This window comes from Podarcis liolepis, assembly GCF_965112155.1.
Source record: "Podarcis liolepis genome assembly, chromosome: 14".
Lineage (NCBI taxonomy): Eukaryota > Metazoa > Chordata > Lepidosauria > Squamata > Lacertidae > Podarcis > Podarcis liolepis.
In genome coordinates this window covers 808,683-826,236 of record NC_139569.1, presented here as the reverse complement: position 1 = coordinate 826,236, position 17,554 = coordinate 808,683, and the positions used below count along the sequence as shown (strand labels likewise).

The window sequence follows — 17,554 nt, the reverse complement described above, 5'->3', positions numbered from 1 at the left end:
TCCCTTTTGCATGGTAAAGAACACAGTTTGAACCAAAGAGACGAGATCACAAAGAGACGAGTCATGTTATTCCAGAAAAGTGGTTTATGTGTGAATAAATTGTAATATAAATATTTGGAGTGAAGCAGAAGGGAAATTGAATATTTTCACCTGTATTGAATATTTTCATCTGTATAAGATGGTGGCTGGAAAGAGGGCAGGGAAAGACAACCAATTCTCAAATACAGGGTGTTGGCAGAGAAGGCAAAATAGGACGCATATACATAAGGCTCCAGTTGGCTCCAATACCATCAATTGTATGAGACATTTAAAGTAGATAAAAAAAATAGATTCGCAATAGAAGCATCTAGATTAGAGGATGATCAGATCATTTCAAAAGCTAAAACACTTTCCAAAATGTACTGAGTCCTCCTTGACTGGGAAATCAAGGAGGAGGAGGTAAAATCTGCTATGATAAAATGGGCACAGGAGTTTGGCAATAATATCTTAATGAAGACTGGGGAAACCTCTGGAAAACCAATATGAAATTCCCTGCTTGCTACACACTGAGAGACAACTTTTTGAAAATGTAGTATCGTTGGTACATCACTCCTTTAAAACTATCAAAAATGTATAAAAACGTATCAAATAAATGTTGGAGATGTGGAGCAGCAGTGAGATCGATGCTGCATATGTGGTGGACATGCAGGAAAATTTAGGAATTCTGGGACGAAATATATATGGAACTGAAAAAAATGCTGAAGGTTGTGTTTATCAAAAAGCCAGAGGCCTTCCTCCTCAGAATATTAGGTCCTGGTGTTCCAAAAAGTGTAATGGAACTATTTTTATTTGCAACAGTGGCCACAAGAATTTTAATAGCCTTAAACTTGAAAGGAAGAAAAGTACCATCAAAATCAGAGGGGTAACAAAAATTAACGGAATACACAGAATTGGCTAAGCTATCAGGGAAAAGAAGAGACCATGCAGACCAAGTGTTTTTCAATAAGTGGTTTTTTTCAATAGTTTCATAAATGATTGTAATAACAAGAAGTCTGTGGCAGCCTTTGAATAGCTTCTGTTACTCACCGAATAAGTTTAAGAAAGCACAATATCTTGGATAAGTAATTATTAAAAAAAAAAGATAAATAGTGTGCTAGATAAATACATTTTAAAAATTAGATGAACTAAAAGAAGACTGTGATAAAATGTAATAGATACTGAATTTTTGTTGTTTATTTGTTATGGAGAACTTTGATTTGTATTATTATTATTATTTTAAGTACAATAAAATATATTTTTTTAAAGAGAGAAGGCAAAATAGGAAACATATACATTAGGTTCATAGAAACACTACAAGACAAGTACTCTTCTTTCAACACAAGTGGATAACTTATCCTCCCCTTGTCTTCTGAGAAATAAGTCTTGCTTGGTTCCATAGGATTTACTCCTACAGTAGGAACTCAGGTGGTGCTGTGGGCTAAACCCCTGAGCCTCTTGGGCTTGTTGATCAGAAGGTTGGTGGTTTGGATCCCTGTGAAGGGGTGAGCTCCCCTTGCTCTGTCCCAGACCCTGCCAACCTAGCAGTTGGAAAGCAAAGGATTGCAAGTCGATAAATAGGTAGTGCTGTAGTGGGCAGGGAAATGGCATTTCCATGCGCTCTGATATTTGTCATGGCATTTTACTGGACCCTTGCCCTTTACTCCGCCATCAATAAGACCTTGCTAAGCCTGGCAGGAGACACTCTATAGTAGAAACCCCTTCATGCAATAACTGGACTTAAGAATGTTATTAACACCAGACCTTATTCTTGTATTTGTATTCTGAATATTAATAAAAATGTTCCCGTTTTTAAAAAACCAAGAGTCCACTCCCACCTGATTGAATGCTTTGTGCCATGTGATGGCTTCTTCATCTATGCTGAAGTCGACATAGTGCAATTCCTGTGGTTCTGTCTTTCCTACTTTCACTCGCAGGAAGGTTTGGTTGGGGAAAGTAACCCAGTTCAGAACATCAAATCCAGCTGCCAATTCCCCATTCTCATCAAAAGACACAAAGTCCCCAGCACTGTTGTTAAAGGAAATACTCCTCAGGAAAGACAGAAGCTAGACAGAATAAAACAAGGCAAAGGAAATAGTATCAATCAATACATGTCACACAATGGAAAGGAGCCAACAATGGTGTGGTCCACCTTTGGAGCACATATGGATTTTGAGGAAGTACAATTGGCCTGACATTTAAGCATTTGAGGGTTCAGCTCTGGGGTCCATGTGCAAAGGCAAAATTGTGTGAAGTCAGGAGCCACTGGAATTGCCCTCCACAAGGCAGAGGGGGGCTTCCTAGGCTCTGGGAAGGTTGTAGGAGGACCCTGGAATGCTCCCAGAGCCCTATCATGATCTCCCCACAGCCTGGGAAGCAAGGGGGCACTGTTTTTGCTGGTCTCTGAGATGCACCCAGTGGCGCATGTCTCCTTCCCCAAGGCTGGAATGGAATGCACTGGCTTGCTCACCTGGCTTTGGGAGGGAAGCACCTTCATGCCACCTTCCCAGAGCCCAGCAAACAACGTGGATGGCTGCACACCCAGGGCCCTCCCTGGACCTTCTGAGAGCCTGGTCAGCAAGGAAGACCTTCTGGGAGGGCAGGGGAAAGGGGATGAGATGCTGCTGAAGGAATGTTCTGGAGAGGTTCTTCCTGGATAAAAACATACCATCTTTCTGATATTAACACATCATGAGTTCCAGTTTAGCATGCCTCCTTCTTCACCACTCCTGACATATCAGCATCACAAACACATAGGACAGCAGAACATGCAGCTCCTTTCACAACATTGTTGAGTTCTACAAAGAGGTGACATTTCTGTGTGAGGAAGAGCAGGAGGAGATACTTCCACCTCTGCAACTTGAAGGGGAAATGCAGGGAATATATTGATTCTGGCTCCAACTTGAAGGCAAGGGAAAACAGGGAAGCACTGAAAAGAACATTTGTTTTGTGTGGGAAAGGTAAATGCTGTAAGAGGTGTTTTTCTTCCATGTGTATTCCTTCTATGGACTCTGTGTCTTCACCCATCAGATTAGCCCCAAGCAAAGATTTATTCCAAATATGAAATCTTACCTGCCAAGGTTGCAGTTTGGGAGGATGGAGTCCACCTCTGCCTGCCATCCTTCTGGGTTTTGGTCTGGATGAGAGAATATTGTGCAAAGTATGTGCAATGGCATAAACTGCATTATAGGTGCTGTAACTTTGACCAGTGATGGTCATTTCAAAAATATGCCCAGGAAGGCTCTCCAGACTCTCTTTGCCAGTGCATGTGTCTCTGCTTTCATTGGGGTCATTGGAAACAGAAAATAAGCAGTTGAATGCCTGTTCCCAAAAAATCTGGAGGAACCCATCTCCATTTGGAGAGTTAGGATTCAGGGTCTGCAGGAATTCTGTAAATCCCTGGACTTTTTCTGTGTGAATAGCCAAAGATAGCGAACCATCAAAGACTTGAATATTGTAATACCTTTGAATTATATCTGATGTGAAGGCCCATTGGGCTGTCAAAATCCACACTCTGCCTTTAGAATTCTCTGCAATATCTTCAGATAATGAAAAAAAATAAATCATCAATTTCACAACTGCAGTTGTCTGAGATTCTGCACATAGAACTAATATATTGACTTCTGAGTCCATCAGGAAAGAGGACTTAGCCCGAATGGGATCCAGTGACACGAAATTATTCATCCCTTGAGATATGGCTGGTATTTTTTCTTTGAAGGCTGTGCAGACTCCATGCTGGGAAAGCATTGGCACTAAGATTTGTATAAATTTTTCTCCATTTTCATCATCTGAAGCAACAAGTCCGACCCACGTCCATTGGAAATGAAGAAGTAGCTTGACAATCCCTGCATATTGATATTTCTCATTGGGCACCGTCCGGAAGAAGGTTTGGAGCTGCAACTCGGTCCTCCTCACTGGAGCTAATACACAATAAGCGATCTAAGGAAGAAATCAACCTCACAATAATGGGAGAGTTATAGCAAACGGTTAGGATTCATCCCACATAACTGTCTGAAGTGGAACCCATGAGGTAAAAATAGATTTTTTTTGTTTTTTATATCAGAGGAATTAGAATGAATGTAAGTACAAGTTCCTTGTTTTTGAGGTGTTATAACATAAAACACTGAATCCATTACCCATCGATGACAACATCTTGGTCAGGTTAATCATTTACAATGAAGTATGTAGAAAGTGAAATATTTCTTAAGTGATATTAGATCTATGAGGATGAAATGCTCAAATCTTTTGTACCCTAATGCCAACAATGATATCATTTTCCTCCCAGAATCACTCTTTGGATTAACTACTTCAGTTTTGCAATTTTAATCCTTTTGATTAACAACATCGGTTTTATAGATAAGGTCAACTAATTTCATGGAAAGCATCAGACATTTGAGGAATATTTGTTTTGTTGTTTTTCTTTTTCAGTGGCTGATTATTTTGCAACCCTCCCAATAGATCAATCAATCAATCTTTATTGTAGTCAAAGACTAGACAGCAAAGTTAAGAACATCTACATATGTCGCATCCACATGAAGAAGCTGATGTAATAAAAAATTCCCAATAAACTTATTACGTTAGGTAACATTCCTTTGGATTAAATCTGTATTCTGGAGATTAAAATCCATACTGGTTCGCCAGCCAGCACCGCAGCCTATCTTGTCCTTGTTGCCATAAAACAGTTTTGCAACAGGCCTGATGATATTCAGATTATTTTGCATCCCCCTCTCCATGGGGTATTTTGCTTATTTTGACTGCATTGGCACTGTACTAACCTTCCTCCCGCTTCCCAGTCCCCCTCTACTTCCAGACAAGCTGCAGGGACACAAGTGACAGGAGGTCAGGCAGTCATCCAAGCCCTTCTCCTTCAGCCACGACTGCAGAGCTCCCTGCCAACATGGACACCATGAATATCAGTGAGAACTTTCCAGGTAAGACATTTTACCTAAAAAAGGACCTATGTCAGATGCTTTTCTATCAGTTATATATTTTTCTCTCTTACTTCTTTTTCAGAAAAGGGAACCAAAGTAAAAGAAAGTCTGGAGAACCCAGAAGAGAATTATTGTACCAGAGGCAGAAAAGCTCCACTGCCCACACACTCACTTACCTGTGGGATCTTGTAGATGCCTAAGATCGTCTTCATGTGAAGGGAGACGTCAGAGTCAATTGCCCCAACAACAGCTATCATATTTCTTTTCTTGTCACATTTGAAGTTGGGGACAATCCTTTCTGTGGTGGACAGAAGTTTCAGGGTGTTCTGATAAGTCATCCTTGCATTTATGAAGCTATCAAAGAGGTGGAACCCAAAGCTCATATTCGGGACGATATTAGGGTTCTCATTGATTTCTATCACAGCAAAAACAAGGGAGAGGGTATTCTGGTAGTACTTTGGTGCTCCACTAATAAAAGAGGTATACTATGTGTCAGAAATATTTTCCTCCTCTACTTTTTAAGCATGTAGGTTACTTTCTGGCTTTTTAAGGCAATTTCAAAAAAATTAAATAAAACTAATAAGCAAACAACAGATATGCATTGTGTGGCCTAACAGTTGATTGCTGAAACCCATGGACAGTATTCAGTCAGCTTTAGAAATAGAGCATCTAACAGGTGTTTAATTTTGAGCAGAACATTCACATCCTGCAAGATACACATGTACTTAAGTTATTCTCTTATCTGGAGGTTTACCACTGGAGCTTCAAATCATGGCCCCTCACAGGTTGCTAAAGCAAACAGCAATTGCTTCTTGTATGCTGCTGCTGGGCAGGAGGATGGTTGTATTAATTTCAGTGGGCCTACTCTGCATACTAGTCCATTAGATATAACCCTTTATTTTGCAAAGAAAAAGAAGAAGATTGCAACACTGCTGTTTTAATTGCACAATATTATTAACATTGTATAACAAGGAATATAATCCAAAATCTATGATCTCACAGCATCTATGGCTGTCAGATTAAATGATGGTGACTGTGAATGTGGGGAACAAGCTTTCCTGTAAAGTAAAACCATCCATCCATGGTGGGAAAGGAAACACAGAGGGAGGATGAGGATCAAGCATGAGATCAGGTGAGAAACATGAGATTAGGTGATGAGAAAGCAGAAGAGGCAGAAGACAGAAAACTCAAGATGAGGAATAAGGCAACACAGAAGATAATGCCATTATCACAATATAAAGAAAATAAACTGTATTTTTAATCTTCATACATGGAAAAAGTCAAATGTTTCCGAGCATGCCATGGTTTGTGTAGTGTAGCTGTAGCATAGAGAAATGTACATTATGAAGGAGAGAGTGATATCCTTACTAAAGTTCATCTGTAAACTTTGTCTTTGGGTGGTCCTGGAAATCTATTTCTTCAGATAAATAGCCAAAAGTATTAACAATTCCTCCAATGATCAGATCCCCTCTCTGATAATACTGGTATGGAAGCTGGAAAGGATACGTCATGGCGCATCTCTCAGAGTCTTCCTTGCACTCAGTTGGAGGCACCTGCAGCCACAGGAAGAGAAGAATCACCAGCAGAAATGTTCCTACCATCTTGACCAACAGTTATGCAGAAAACCAGATTTCTCTCTCATCCACCATGAATTGCATTAGGTTTAATGGCACTGGATTATTTTGAGAAAGGGGATGTGCCAAAGATTTGATCCATGAAATCCTGTGTGTTCAGAATTTCTCACTGGAGTTCTGAATGACACAGGGTTTATTTTATATACACCTTGTGTTTATGGCCTGATAGAATGTATGTGGGATTTGGCAAAATGATGAAACCCGCTTTTCGAAATAATTAGCACTTGTTCCAAAGTGCTTTCCTTAGAGTATTGTGCTCTGTAAGGGAAAACAGTAAGAGCAAAATAATCATATGTTTTTGTTATTGAATGGTGACCTGGTAATTGTGAATGTCACAGGCAAGCATGCTGCCCCCAGCTGAGGGCTCTTAGGCTGGATCTAGAAGCATCAAAGAAGCAATTCAGTTAAATGCGCTGGAAACTCATACAGTGGTACCTCGGGTTAAGAACTTAATTCGTTCTGGAGGTCCGTTCTTAACCTGAAACTGTTCTTAACCTGAGGTACTACTTTAGCTAATGGGGTCTCCCGCTGCCGCTATGCCACTACCGTATGATTTCTGTTCTCATCCTGAAGCAAAATTCATAACCTGAGGTAATATTTCTGGGTTAGTGGAGTCTGCAACCTGAAGCGTCTGTAACCCGAGGTACCACTGTACAGGGAAATCGGATAGGGAAAGGTGGGCCTCCACATGCTTTTTGTTTGGCTTTCAGCCTTTTAATTATCATTTTTTCTTAAATCAGAAGTTGGGTTGCAACTGGCCGATATATAGCCTACGGTTGCCACATTTCAAGAAGTAAAAATCTGGACATTTGTTGAGCTCCCAAATTGTTGAGCTTCTTTTCAGCGGTCACCCACTCACCCCCGCCCCCACCAAACCCGAACCACCCACAGCTGTGCCAGACCCCGGGGCCCAAACCTGGACCCAAGTCACGCCTTCCCCCAAACCCAAACTTTTGGTTTAAAATTGCTGCCCAAAAGAGAACATGTTTGGGAGGTGTGGTGCACAGCCAGACAGCACAAATACTGGTTTAACGGCAACCAGGAAGAACAGAGCTTGCGAGATATTTCCGCACTGTCAGGATGCTGTCAGCAGCTCCGGGCTGGTTATACAGGAAAGTATAAAGACAAGGGAAAGTTTCTTACAGTCTTTTTTATTATTATTATTTCAAACTTTACAGAGAGAGACTATAGAACCCAGCCTCTTGGATAATGGCGTTGTCCCAAGTGAATCTCCACCCCCCGTCTCTCCCACTGCCTCATTGGTCATCATCACCTCCTCTAGGGCTGCTGCTACGTGCCCTCTGTCTTTGAGCTCCTTGATTTCCTACTTTCAAGGTTTGCCAGGTTCTGGGAGGGGTGAGGTTTGGTGGGGTCAGCTGTTTCCCCCCTGTTGCTTTCTCCCCCTCCTCTCCCATTATTTCCAAACTCATTATTTCCCAACTTTCCCCCTCATCTGCCTCTGAGCTGTGACCTATCTCAAACCCCTGTTGTAAATCTAAACAGCCTTCCTCTTCCTCCTCCCTGGAGGGGTCAGGCTGGGGAGGCAGTCTTCACCATTCCTCCTCTGCCCAGTCCCTGTGGCACCTTCCCTGGGGAAGGCCCCCTCTATGTTCTTATGTTTTACTGTGTTTAGACTTAGATCTTTGTGCCCTGAGGCAACCAAGCCCTTCCCCAGAAAATAACTACACACTAACACATAATTTTGGTTTAAGTTAATGGGTAAAATTTAGGCCACAACTTTATTGATTACAGCAAAATGAATGTTATTGGCTTAGGCATTGGCAACAGACTATAATTGACTCCTGCCTCTCTGGCTGGTAGTCTGAAATGGTAAACACCAAACGGGGGAGCAACATCGATGAAGATCAACTGAAGCTCACCCCAGGGTTCCTGTGGTGCTGGCATGGCCCTAGCCCCTCAAGCAGACTTCGGACGAGATCCGGGACCCCCAGATTCCTTTACCCTATTCCTGGAGGGGCAGGTGATGGCCGTACCTCCCCTCCCACACACTTCAATAAGCCAATGCCTAACAGCCACATGAGCCTAGCGCTCGCTGCCAATACCCTCACTCCACAGTCAGTCCTTCAAGCCATCATGGACTTTAGCCAACCACATATCATTACCTTCATCAGAAAAATGCACTCCATCTGCCCTAAACAGGGCTGCAATAGAGAAGGTAATACCTAGGTGGGGGATCACCCTGCCACCCAAGGACAACACTTTGCACACCACCTTGCGGTCAACCCACTTCCAGGTATTATCAATTGCAGCTGGGTTAACAACTGTTGCGCCACGTGCGCCTCACCAGGAAATGTGACCAGAAAATCATTGTGTTGGGGCAAGACGCGGCTAGCACCTGCAAATCCCTTTTAATGCAGGACCGTAAGTCCATGCCTCTCAAAGATGGCAAGTCATTTTCACCCAGCTGCATGATCATAGTGGACGACGGGCCCAAACTGGCCACTCTAGCCATCACCAATGGCAACAGTTCTCTCCACAGCATCCCACGCCTGGCGAACCATGAGACTTTAACTTGAGCAGGTAAAGCAAGGTCGCGCCCCATGCTGGTCTCTACTGCTCACACGCCGGCCCAATGCACGATACTATGGCCAAGGATCCAAATGTGCAATGCCGGCAGCACTAAAAGAGAAGAAATGACAAGCAGGTAAGTAAACTGATAAATTGCCAAGGGATATTACCTAACTTAGCCCTTGTATGCACCCGACTTCCAGCGACCTAGATTCTTAATCTTTTTGGCCGACAGACCCCAATGAGCTACAGTCATGGCAGCACCAGTTCGAAAAGAATGTGCTGCGTACTGTACAGGTGAGAGCCCACAGGTCTGAATAGCTTTGCACAGGACTCTTGTGAATTGGTTTCTGGACAAAGGGGTCCCATCTTCATGAATTAAGAACGGGCCCATGCCACAAGGTCTAACTTGCAAAAAACTTATTATATCCTTAACAGGGCAAGGGCCCCTATGAACTGACGCTGGAAGCCGCAGCTGTGCTCCCAAAGCTCTCTGGTTCGTCTTAGACCTGCAAATGAAAACCAACAATTCCACCTCCCCGAAGGCAACGTCCTCCAAATGGAGACCCTGAGGAGGCCCACCTGGGACCATTTCAAGCACTGCTTCACCTACTCTAAGGGCACCAAAAAATGATATTGAGTATGCGGCTGAAAATAGTCGCACCTCATAACGAGACCGGCACACCAATCTTAACTTCTTATGGATTCTGCACAGAAGATCAAAAGTGATTGGCCTCCTGGCAATGCCCTTTGAAGACTGCAGGCGACATCAACCTTCCAACGCCTTACGCAGTAGAAAATCTGCGCACGGGACATAAGCAAAAAGGGACTTGCTAAAAAATGAAATTGCTGCCGATTGAGTGTCTTAGGCATGCGACCCTGCTGAAAGAGGCGCGCCAGGTACTGTGGCACCTGAGAGGTAGAGGGGGGCTGATCTGGAGCACTGGCCAGAGAGCACGCCCTAAAAACCAGGAAGTCCTGCCAAACTTTCTAATAGGATTTAAGTGTAAAGGGGGCAAAGGCAGCTACTACTCTCCACATCACTATATGCTTCAATGTCTCCAAAGTGCATCCGGAAAAAGTTCTGGCAATGTCTGTGCCCCCGGTGTCAGGGATCTGAAGTGGTCCATCTGAAAGCGAGACAATGCATCAGCAATGTCATTCGACATGCCAGGGATAAATTTAGCAGAAAAAACGATGTTATACCTCAGACACTGTAAAACAAACACATGCAAAAGGGATGACACCTGTGGAGAGTGTGCTGATTGTTTAGCTAACACACTAACAACCGACGGGTTGTCAGTCCAGAAACAAACCCTGTGGTCCCTAAACTCAGCTGACCAAATATGGATGGCCATTACAATAGGAAAAAACTCAAGGAAGGTTAGATCACACGTGATGGACTTGCTACACCAAGCCTTGGACCAATGCTGAGCATACCAACAACCTCTGAAATAAAGTCCAATGCCCAAAGATCCTGCAGCATCAGAATGGACCTGAAAATCGGCTTGGAAGTTTAAAGTGTCCTGCCAAAGAGAAACACCATTATATTCATCCATAAATTGGAGCCAAACACAGTGGCGGAGCTTCAAGCACAGACAGGGTGGCGGAGAGCAAACAGGGGGATGACTGGCGCACATCCCGGGGGTGTGGCGCGCATTCTGGGGGCGTGGTGCGCCGCCTGCAGGGGTGTGGTGCACAACATGGGGGGGCAGCCGTGATGGCACCCCACTGGGATTGTGCCACTGGGGGCGGTGCACTCCCCCTGCACCCCTGTTCCTCTGCCAGTGGCCAAACACCCAGGTCAGACTTGACTTCCTTAGACAGGTAGACATGGTGATGTGGGAGTTTTAAACCAGCGGATAACCTAGCTAAATGTGAGCAAAAGGGACGGCCTGGTGCACCTACTTGACAAGCAAAATTCAAATGCCCTAATAAAGATTGAATTTGCTTAAGTGTCAGCTTCCTAAGGGGTAGCAGCTGAGTAATAAGGGTCTTAAGGGCCAGCAATTTGGTGTCCGGCTACCTAGATGGCTGTAGGATCATGTCAAGCTCTATTCCTAGATAAATTAATTTGGTAGAAGGTCCTTCAGTCTTTTTGTCTCCTAGCGGGAGTCCCAACTCCTGTGCCAACGCGGTGAACACCACAAGTAAAGTTGCACAGTCAGAAGTACTCGCGGATCTGGCCAATTAAAAAAATCATCTAAGTAATGGGTCACCCCCGTTAGACCAGATCTAAAATGAAGGGTCGAATGTACTAAACGCCTCCAAGGCGGCACAGGCAACTGAGCATCCTATAGGCATTGATTTATCGACATAGTAAGGTGAAGGTAAAGGGACCCCTGACCATTAGGTCCAGTCGTGACCAACTCTTGCGGTGCTCATCTCGCTTTATTGGCCGAGGGAGCCGATGTACAGCTTCCGGGTCATGTGGCCAGCAGGACTAAGCCGCTTCTGGCAAACCAGAACAGCGCACGGAAATGCCGTTTACCTTCCCGCCGGAGCGGTACCTATTTATCTACTTGCACTTTGATGTGCTTTCGAACTGCTAGGTTGGCAGGAGCAGGGACAGAGCAATGGGAGCTCACCCCGTCACGAGGATTTGAACCGCTGAGCTTCTGATCGGCAAGTCCTAGGCTCTGTGGTTTAACCCACAGTGCCACCCGTGTCCCATTATCGACATAGTAGGCCCCTTCAAATTTGAATCCCAGCCAGTGAAAATCTGAAGGATGAACTGGGAGCAAGCGAAAGGCAGGTTCCACATCACACTTTGCCAACAATGCTCCCTTGCCAGAACACATAATAAGTTTAACTGCCTGATCAAATGTTGCATACTTAATGGAACAGAGCTCCCCTGGAGTGGCATCATTCAATGATGTTCCTCTAGGATAAGACAAATTGTGAATGAGGCCATATTCCCCTGAGACATTTTTAGGAATAATCCCTAAAGGGGATAAATATAAATTGGGAATAGGAGGAGCATCAAGGGGCCGGCCATCCACCCCAAAGAAAGCTCCTTTGCCACTTTCCTCCTGGCCTCCTCAGGCATTTCCTTAACTAACTTCTGATTGACCAGGTTATTAGACAAAGGAAACCGGAATTCTAAAACCTGCGCAATCAAGCCACTTGCTACGATTGGCTCAAAGGCCTGGTGCGATTGAGGGGGCCAAAGTACAAGGGCTGCAACACCCCCAGGAACCCTAACCTGGTGGGGGTGTCTCAGGGGCCCTTACACAACCAGGAACCCTCCCTAAAGAGGATCCCAATTGTGTAAACTACTTTGAGCACTGTTTTTGAGAAATGCTGTAAATAAATAGACAGTCACAAGAGAGGGGTGAAAACACTGAGTATTAAAAAGAAAAGATTTTAAAAATAATTTTATTTATACTTTTCAGATATATACATTTCACTGATTTTACGATCATTTCGACATTTTAAAACTTGACTTCCCCCGCTATCTGCAGTTTCTTAATGTATTTTTAATATCTTCTGCATATCCAAACTAACTTATTTATTTATCTTCTTTATATACATATACTCTTATGTAACTGCAGGTTATTACAATAATCCTGCCAGTGTTTTTAACGGTTTACAATTTATCAGTAAATATTCAATAAACCATTTCCATTAATTTATAAAAAGTTTGTTATCTTGATTTCTTCTGGTAAGTTTTGCCATTTCTGCATAGTTCTTTGTATCCATTCTTCCTTCGTCGGGACATCTTCTTTCCATTTTTGGACAAGTAATATTCTTGCCACTGCAGTCGCATACATGAATAAATTTCTATACAATTTAGGTAGTTCTATCCCTATAAGACAAAGGCTTCTAGTTTTTTCTTACAAATGTTATTTTACCCAGCTAGATGGGTGAGGTATAAATAAATTATTACTATTACTATTACTCATTTTTATGTATTTTATTTACTGGTTTTCACATATTACATTACAATACATGAATAAATTTCTATACAATGTAGGTAGTTCTGTCCCTATAATTACCAAGAGAAAGGCTTCTCGTTTTTTCTTACAAATGTTATTTTAAACATAGTTTTCAATTCATTGTATAACATTTCCCAGTAAGCGTGAATCTTACCCAGTAAGACCACCACATATGATAAAAAGAAACTACTTTCTTTTTACATTTCCAACACTTATTTGATATAGCTTTAAACATTTTTGAAAGTTTACTTGATGTTAGATACCATCGATATATGATTTTCATATAATTTACTCTTAAAGCATAGCATGGAAAAAGATAAAAATTGGAACACACAAGGGATTTTCTTGGCTGGTTTTATTCCAACAAATGTCTGCATTTGTAATAATGCAACAATTAAAGGGATCAACACAGGTTGGCTCTTATTTGCTCCTCAGAATCAAGTGGTCTTTGTTGTTCAAGTCCGGCCTCAGAATGATTATATACAATTTGGGAAAGAAAATGCAAGCGAGCAAGCCTGCACTGGAGGCCAAGATGCAGAAGATCTCCACAGCCACCATCTGCTTTCCTTTGGTGCTCAGATAAGAGGGAACAAAGGACAGCCAAACACTGCAGAACACCAACATGCTGAAAGTGATGAACTTGGCTTCGTTGAAACTGTCTGGCAACTTCCTGGCCAGGAAAGCCATGGTGAAGCTGACCATGGCCAGGAATCCCAGGTACCCCAGGACACAATAAAACATGGGGGCAGAGCCTTCGTTGCATTCCAGGATGATTTCCTCCGCCAGAGAGTTCATGTCCACATCTGGGAAGGGAGGAGCCGTACAGAGCCAAACAGCACAAATACTGGCTTGAAGTGAGCAGCAACCCAGAAGAACAGAGTTGGCCAGAGATTTCCCCACCCATTTCCTCATCCTGGATCCTGGTTTGGTGGCCATGAAGGCCAGAACCACCGTGATGGTTTTGGCCAAGACACAAGACACCGCAATGGAGAAGATGATGCCAAAGGCCGTTTGTCGTAAAGAGCAGCTCACTGGGTGAGGCTGGCCAATGAAGAGCAAGGAGCAGAGGAAGCAGAGCAAGAGGGCAAGGAGCAGAGTGTAGGTGAGGTCCCGGTTGTTGGCTTTGACAATGGGAGTGTCCCTGTTCTTAGAGAAGACGCCAAGGACCAAGGCTGTGACCAGAGCAAAGAGCAGAGCTAAGGCAGCTAATGTGAATCCCAAAGGCTCTGTGTAGGAAAGAAAATGTTGGCTCTTGGGGATGCATTGATCTCTGTTCTGGTTTGGAAATTGACCTTCTTGGCATTCAAAACAATAATCCGTATCTAAAAAAATCAAATGAATGATATATGAGTTTGAACAAACAAGGCAACCTTTTTTTTTTGTAATGAAATGGATGCTTCCATTTCCAATGGCATTTCAATTTTCCTTTGAAAGAAATATTGCTTCTGCTCCCAAAACACAATACTGAGCCATTAATTAGTTGGAAACAAGTATCAGAGATAAGTCAAAACCAGTAAAATGCAACGGGTATTCTTTCTTCATAAACCATATAGGTGGTTTCAATCAAGTCACCAGGAATTTAGGAAGCAAAGTATTGACAACTGTTAATATAGGGCCATTGAAAGAGCAAAATAATGGGGATGGAGGGTTAGGCAAGTGTTCACTGACTCCACAAGTTGTGGCAGGTGGGGAGCAGGCAGAAAACACTGGACATGATTCATACCTATTTTCACAGATCCACTTTGGAGATGTGGCTTTAGTTTGCCCAACTCTCTGTGTCCGTCTTCTTTCTTCCAGATCAGAGTGCAACTGCTGTTCTGTTTAGGAGTACTGAACTGCTAATACGGGGAAACTGTTGAAATAGACTAGGAAGCATTTTATCATAGAGCAGATGATGTCTCCTACCTGTTTGATTTGAAATCATCCCATCTGGACATGAAGCACAGTCATAGCAACAAAATGGCCGCCCCTCCTTCTTTTTCCGGCTGTAGCCTGGCTGGCACCGATCATTGCACAAACCAAGGGGCAGCACCTAGCCAGAAAGAGAGGAGAAGAGGAAGCTCCCTTTTGCATGGTAAAGAACACAGTTTGAACCAAAGAGACAAGCTAACTTGTCAAATTCATGTTCTTCCAGAAAGGTGGTGTATGTGTGAATAAATTGTAATATAAATATTGGGAGTGAAGCAGAAGGGAAATTGAATATTTTCACCTGTATTGAATATTTTCACCTGTATTAGATGGTGGCTGGAAAGAGGGCAGGGAAAGACAACCAATTCTCAAATACAGGGTGTTGGCAGAGAAGGAAAAATAGGAAGCATATACATTAGGCTCCAATTGGCTCCAATACCATCAATTGTATGAGACATTTAAAGTAGATAAAAGAAAAGAATTTGCAATAGAACCATCTAGATTAGAGAATGATCTGATCAATTCAAAAGCTAAAATACTTTCCAAAATGTACATTGACTGGGAAGTCTAGGAGGAGGTGGTCAATGATAAAATGGTCATAGGAGTTAGGCTATAATATCTTAATGAAGGATTGGGGAAACCTCTGGAAAACCAATATGAAATTCACTGCTTGCTACATACTGAGAGAAAACCTTTTGAAAATGCAATATCGTTGGATAAATAGGTAGCACTGCATCGGGAAGGTAAATGGTGTTCCGTTGTGCCAGAAACAATTTAGTCATGCTGCCTACATGACCTGCAAAGCTGTTGACTGCACGTGACCGTCCAGAGGTCTTTGACCTTCCCTTTACTTTCCCTCTTACATTAATGTAACCTAGCTAAGCCTAGCAGGAGACCTTACTCTCTTGTAGTAACCCCTTCTTGCAATAACTAAACTTAAGAATGTTATTAATATCAGACTTTATTCTTGAATTTGTATTCATAATGTTAAAAAAAACTTCTCCCTGAAAAAAAGAGCCAAGAGTCCACTCCCACCTGATTGAATGCTTTGTGCCATGTGATGGCTTCTTCATCCATGCTGAAGTCCACATAGTCTTGTGGTTCTTGTGGTTCTACTTTTCCTACTTTAACTCGCAAGAAGGTTTGGTTGGGGAAAGTAACCCAGTTAATAACGTCAAATCCAGTTGCCAATTCCCCATTCTCATCAAAAGACACAAAGTCTCCAGCACTGTTGTTGAAGGAGATACTCCTCAGGAAAGAAGGAAGCTAGGCAGAAGAAAACAAGGCATATGAAAAGTATCAATCAATATATGCCACACAATGGAAAGCAGTAAACAATGGAGTGGTCCACCTTTGGAGCACATATAGATTTCTGGGAAAGTTCCAGTTTACCTGGAATTTAAGTATTTAAGCATTCAGCTCAGAGGATCCATGTGCAAAGGCAAAGTCATGCAAGGTCAGCAACCACTGCAACTGCCCTCCACAAGGTGGAGAGGGGCTTCCTGGGCTCTGGGAAGGTTGCAGAAGGGCCAAGGGATGCTCCCGGAGCCCTGTCATAACCTTCCCACTGCCTGGGAAGCAAGGGGGCACCTTCATTGCTTGTTTCTGAGACGCACTCAGTGGCCTTGTGTCTCCTTCCCCGAGGCTGGTATGGAGTGCACTGCCTTGCTCACCTGGCCTTGGGAGGGAAGCATCCTCATGCCTCCTTCCCAGAGTCCGGCAAACAACGTGGATGGCTGCACACCCAGGGCCCTCCCTGGACCTGCTGAGAGCCTGGTAAGAAAGGAAGACCTTCTGGTAGGGCAGGGGGAAGGGGATGAGATTTTGCCAAAGGAATGTTCTGGAGAGGTTCTTCCTGGATAAAAACATACCATCTTTCTGATAGTAACACATCATGAGTTCCAGTTTAACATGTCTCCTTCACCACTCCTGACATATCAGCATCACAAACACATAGGACAGCAGAACATGCAGCTCCTTCCACAACATTGTTGAGTTTTACAAGGAGGTGACATTTCTCTGTGAGGAAGTGCAGGAAGAGATACTTCCACCTTTGCAACTTGAAGGGGAAGAACAGGGAATATATTGATTCTGGCTCCAAATTGAAGGCAAGGGAAAACAGGGAAGCACTGAAAAGAACATTTGTTTTGTGTGGGAGAGGTGAATGCTGTAAGAGGTGTATTCCTTCCTTGTGTATTCAGTCTATGGACTGTGTGTTGACACTCATTAGTTTAGCCCAAAGCAAAGATTTATTCCGAATATGAAATCTTACCTGCCAAGGTTGCAGTTTGGGAGGATCGAGTCCACCTCTGCCTGATGTCATTTTGTGTTTTGGTCTAGATGAGAGAATCTTGTGCAAAGTATATGCAATGGCATAAACCACATTATAGGTACTGTAACTTTGTCCAGTCATGATCATTTCAAAAGTATGCCCAGGAAGGCTCTCCAGACTCTCTTTTCCAGTGCATGTGTCTGTGCTTTCATTGGGCTCATTGGAAACTGAAAGTAAGCAGTTGAATGCCTGTTCCCAAAAAGCCTGGAGGAACCCATCTCCATTTGGAGAGTTGGGATTTAGGGTCTGAAGGAATTCTTTAAATCC

General features: G+C 43.2%; 1 long non-coding RNA gene across 1 annotated transcript; it reads right to left on the bottom strand.

Annotated features, from left to right (window-relative positions):
* Window positions 1-7,774: 7,774 nt before the first annotated feature.
* On the bottom strand, window positions 7,775-16,147 carry LOC310693038. The gene is made up of 3 exons (XR_014518971.1): window positions 15,991-16,147; window positions 14,953-15,079; window positions 7,775-9,220 (listed from the first exon to the last, which is right to left on the bottom strand). It is a non-coding gene; the product is annotated as an uncharacterized lncRNA (long non-coding RNA).
* Between the last annotated feature and the right edge of the window lie 1,407 nt (window positions 16,148-17,554).